Source organism: Ammospiza caudacuta, chromosome 11 (assembly GCF_027887145.1).
Source record: "Ammospiza caudacuta isolate bAmmCau1 chromosome 11, bAmmCau1.pri, whole genome shotgun sequence".
Taxonomy (NCBI): domain Eukaryota; kingdom Metazoa; phylum Chordata; class Aves; order Passeriformes; family Passerellidae; genus Ammospiza; species Ammospiza caudacuta.
In genome coordinates, this window is record NC_080603.1 from 16,689,426 (window position 1) to 16,695,256 (window position 5,831).

Here is a 5,831-nt window from a genome sequence, read left to right on the forward strand (position 1 = left end):
ATCAGAAGTCACAGGTTTAGGGATTTCTTGCCTGGAATTAGCGCTCTATTGAAAGGTCCTCTGGGGAAGTCTCAGCATGTTTTGCAAGATTTCCATTTCATCTTGAAAATGCTTTCCAATCCCCACAGCATGCTAGGTTAGAAAGGGAAACACTTGCATTTTAGCACTGGAAGAAATGAAGCCAAGTGAGAAGAGCCACTTATTTAAGAACTACCCTTAAGAAAAAAAAAAAAATAAAGAAAAGAAAAAAATCCAAGCAGTTTTCTCTTGAAGGTTGATGGTTCAGCAACCCTGTCCTGAGTGGATATCACTGTAAATCTTCCTTGGGGCTACTTTTTTCATCAGCCAATATTCTAGAACCAAGGAACAGCAGCTGATGTAGCTGCACTATTAAATTACTGGGATTCATAGTGATGTGACTGGATGGTAGCCGGGCTAAGGAAGTCCTGGTTTTGTCTCCTCAGTGCCCAGGGAATGGGGCTCAGTGCAAATACATCAATTGCTGCTCACCACCTACTGTAGAGGAGCCATAGGGAACACAGGTAAGGAATTTGTTACTTTGGTAATACATTAAAAACCCCAATCAAACCCCACCAGCACCAAAGGCTGTGGTTCTGTACAATTCCAGCTTCTCCAGCCCCATATGAACCCTGGAGCAGCAGTTCAGATCCAATATTCTTGAGCCCTGTTACTTTTAAAGAATGTGTTAAAAGCAGCCAAACCAAGCCAGGGTGGTTGTTTTCCATGGGCACAAAATTTAAATGCAAGTGGCTAAAAAAGTGTCATTGTAATGCCTTTGCAAACAGTCCCCAAGGCTGATTTGTCACACAATGCTGGTCTAAAAGCAACCTCTGTTCAGAAGAGTTATTCCTTAGGGATTGCCATAAAATCTTTTCGTGATCTGATTCAGTGTGCTTTTAATCCCATAGGAATGTCTGTCATTTTGGGGCCTTATAATGGATGAGAGGAGAGCCTACACTCCATCTTTAGAGGGAAGAAAACAACCAAAACAAACTACCAAATACCAAACCCCAAGACTGCAATTCACTCAGGAACGTTTATACTTGAACATTCTACTTCACTGTGCTTCATTGTCATTGAGAAGAATGTTATGAACATTTCCCTCAAACACCTCTTTCTAATAATGATGGTTCTGGAGACAAAACACATTTTTTTGTGGTCATAACATAGCAGACTGTTTCACCTCCCCATCCCTCAAAGCTTCCAAGCCACCCTGGGCACTCATTTGTAAGGAAGGGCAGCGTGTCCTTGAGCACAAAGAAAAAGCAGCGTGCAAATAAATAGAGCAGATGCAGTACAGCTCCTACTCCAGGTAAAAGGTAGCAGCTGGTCATGCACACAGGGGATTCTCTTTCATTTTAGGGCTGCCTGAAACATTTCAAGACACAATTGATGCTTCTCCTTTAGCTTTTCAGTTTGGAAAAGGGATATGCTTTGGAAGCAAATCTCCCTCATCCTTCCCTCCCCCACTTTGTTATGCACCATAGACAGTCTCCAAATGCAAGAAGTGCTTTGCTTCCAGATCAAACCAGACTGCAAGATGCTCTCCAGGTACACAGCCATGTGCTTCACCTGCTCACAGGTGTGCAATCCCTGGGGCCAGGTCAGAGCTATCTCAGTGCAGCTGCTGCTGCACACTATGAAACACACACAGGGAGAAGATTTCAGCTCCTGTGAGACTGGAAAACCCCCTGAGCAAGTGGTGGAAATCCCATCTACCTACAAGCAGTTGGAGATCTGGAGATCACTTCCCCAAGCAATCTGGTCAGAGTTAAATTCCATCCAAGTGCATTGTTGAAGATTTGGGATAAGGAAAACACACCCATATCTTACATGTGCATCACAATCCTGTGAAACACAAGCCTAGCAAGCTCACAGCTCATGCCACTAACTTTAAAAACTTTCAGTCTGTGTCTGTCCCATAGCTGTATATTGGGGTATAAAAAAAGTTCTGTAAATGAAGGAATGGGAACTAAATTCTTCTAACAGAGGCAACAGGACAAAACCCTTACAATTACTGTTTATTATCAACAATCTCCACTATCAGAACAAATTGCCTATTAGAAGAGTCATATACACACAGGGTTTTATCACTTAGTGCTGTTGCACTCTGAGCCTGTAGTAGTTTTGTCCCTATTAAGGGGATATAAGGGAGTTTTAGGGCATGTCCTGCTGTTCAAACAGAAGAGTTAATGGTTTGCAATAAGCTGCCATTACTAGGAGCTGAAGCTGAGGTCTTTCTCTGCAGGGCACCTCTCAATGAGGCTGTATCTAGACTGAGCCTTTGGGATAAGTGATCTAAACCTGCTGACTCCAGGGAAAGCTGGGGACATTCAGTCCCCCAGGGGTCTCACCTTTGCCATTTTGCAAGATGCCTTCACTTGTCCAGTGGCTGTGATTGCACTGAGAGATCCCTGTCTGGGCTCTTCATGCAAAGGCTTTCCTGAACCAGCCCACTCATTGCATTCCTGACCAAATAGATGGCTCAGGAACAGATTCACCAACAGAACAGTCAGGAATGTGAAGATGGAGGACAGCACAATGTGGTACACACCACATCTCTCAGCACAAGGGCAGGAGCAGCCTGACTCCCTGGGTGCTCAGCTGAAAGATCCACAAAATATTTCAAGCCCCCAGCTCCTGACCTTTCCACAGGGAGTTTGTCTTTGAAGTAAAAATACTCAAGATGCCACCAATCTAAAGTCCAAAGGCAATCAAACACTCATTGTTGGCTTGATTCAAGAAAGGACATTAACATTATCTCTGAAGTATTCAGAAGAAAAGTCAAGTAACCACCCTCAGGCTGGGCTATGAAAGTCACAATTTAGCTCAGCCTAAGGGTGGCATATATAACAAAATTAGACTTTTTCCTGAGATATAATTCAGATAGCCTTAATGGATTTTTTCCTTCTTTTTAAACAGCTGCAGCAAAGTAACTTACAATTATCATATCTTCAATTAAACACGCTGTGGGGCTTTTGGGGGACCTAGCATGAAAATGTTGCCTGGAAAAAAAAATTACAAGCTGCTAAGAGTTAGTAGTAAGTTAATTAAGTGAAGATTGCCAGATTGCAACAAACTGGCATGGGATTCACAGACCCTCTTCACTAGATAAAGTGCTTTGACTCACGATGAAGGCAGCACACAGGAGAAGGAATCAAAAGCTGCTGTATCTGGAGAGTTCTTGTCATGTGAGGAGCTGTCAAAGGAGCCAGTGCTCTTGATCTCCTGTTATATTTAGTAGAGAAAGTTATGTCCTGAACAAAAAGCATATATTGTAAGAGAAAGCAAAATGGAAGAGTTTTGTGTAACAAAAAGGAATTCCTGACCAGTTCCTGCCCTCTCAGTAGTGACACTGATGTCAATGCTTAAGCAGAGATAAATTTCTTTAATGATCAGTTTTTACAAGGTTCTCTGTTTATAAACCAGCTCAGCTAATTCAAAGAAAATGGCTGAATGCATTTCAGGGGACTGCACTCACTCATCAACCCTTTCAAGCCATAGCTGCCTCCCAAAGGCAGCAGTTTACCAATAAGTAGAGCAGCAAAGTGCTCACAAAATCTGCACATTAAAGAAACTATCCTGCTTAAGACTGGACTACTACCATGCCCAAATTCACCCCTGGGAATCCCAGCTCTGTTTTCTCTTAGATCTTCAATTTCCACTTTTTTTTTACTTCCTCCCACTGAAGCAATTGAAATGTTTATTAATTTAATTCAGTTTTGGGCTCCATGCTGTATTTGTGAGCTTGCAAGGTAAAGGGGCTCAAGGTGGAAAAGTGGCCTCCAGCACTGCCTCCTGCTGCCAGAGCCACCTGCAGGAGCACATGCAGCAGGAACAGTTCCCATCCCTGCAGTGGATGTGTGGCACAGGATTTATGCCAACACAAGTCAGCACCCAGGGCTGTGCCCCACCACTCTATTACCCCTGAAAACTCTGATGTTTCTTCAACACTGTGCAGCTACTCAGCAAAAGTGTTCAATTTTAATGAAAATCTAAGGAGGAGAGGAAGGTATAAACCTGTCAAACAAACAAACTGGTTATCTCAGGGATCTAGCCAAAAGGAACAAGCCTATTAAAGGAATCGTTTTCTGCACCAATATGTCACTGCACTATACTCTGTGCATAATAATTACTTAAATCCAGCCATTCCATGCATTATTAATAAGACCAGCCAACCTCAAGTCCCCATGCAGCCTTAAAGCAGATATATTAAATATTCCCAACAGGAAACAGGCAGCCATCCATTATCAGCAATAGACTACACAGTTAAGTCAATGCCTCTTTCAAGAGGGTTTTGTTCTGGTGTAATCAACAAGGCTGCTCTTCCCCATCCTCCAAACTGCCTTTCCTGTCAAACCTGAGCAGCATTTCCTCATTTCTCTATGAAACATGAGAGATTACCCTTTATTGGGAGCAACAAAATCTTGTATAGATAATAAACGTTCCAGGAGCATCCTAAGCAAGTTGACAGCAGAAAAACAAGAAGTAGTGGGGATCCAAGGCTAAAGAATCAAGGATGGGAGAAGAGGGAGAAAGAGTAACACTATTCCTGCTGCTGAGGGCAACGGAGACCTTTGTCCACTGCTCATGCACCTGCTATGGCTATAACTTGTTATCATATACAGGCAAGGGCCAATCTGCTGGCCTATAATTCAGCATTGTTCAGATTTGGGCAACCTTGATTCTTGCCCCTCCTGAATTGTCTCTCTGCTCCTCTAATCAGTCTTTCAAACTGCTTCTGTGCAGTTGTGGAGTACTGGTTTTGTACAAGGCCACACCACTAGCAAAATGCTGGTTTTCCACAAAAGGGATGGGACGTCCTCACGGAGGGGCATGGAGCAGAGCACATTGTGGAGAAGGGAATTGCTTTCTCACAAGAGCATCTGGATCACAACACACACACACAATCACACAGTTTTTACATTATAATACATGACTATAAATATTACAAATCATAGTGCTTCTTGCATACTCCTGGGCCCCGCCCTCTTTGCAATTTCTCTATATTCTGTAGCCTCCCATGAAAGGTGTGCTTATGGAGTGATTCAAAATAGCAGGCCTGGAAGTTTAAATGCTTCAGCAGCAAGCCAAGGAAATGCCCACAAATTATATGTTAGGAGAGTATTTGCTATGAAAACATTTGGGATTTATGAGGCATGAGCAGTGATGGAAATGTGAAAATTCCTTCCTTAAAAAAAAAAGACATGAGAAAAAGGGGAAAAATTCTAAATAGTAATGTCATGGTATTTAAAAATGTATTTGTTTCACTAGAGAGTACAAGGAGCAGCAAGAAGAAGAAACACAGAGAAGATTTGTGTGCTGGAGGGACTTTTCCAGCCTGGCTGGACCAGCTGCACCAGAGCAGCGGCACAGTGAGGCACATGGACACCATGGTTTTTGTCTAACGGGTACAACACACCCAAAAGACAAAGCTATCAAGCCAGCTGGCTGTGAAGGCAGCCCCTCGGGCTCCTGGCTGTTGCTGGGAAGCCTGGAGTGTTTGGCATTTCTTATCAGAAGAAATGAGCCTGGAAGGTTCCTGGCTGGCGAGGGGCAGCAGCGCAGGCGGATGAGCGGGTTCTCCGTTACACACGGCTTGTTGGGGAGAGGGACACCCAGTGTAAGAGTTATCGATACCTGCATGTCTGCTTCCAATTAGATAAAAGTTAATTAGCTCCAAATCCAGTCCTTCCTTTATGTTGATAAGCTCTCAGGATTTTTTTATCAGTCTGTAAGTGGCTGGCAAAAATCTAGTCCCCAAATCAGGCTGGTTTGGAATGTGAAGTCATTCCCACAGTGACACCCTT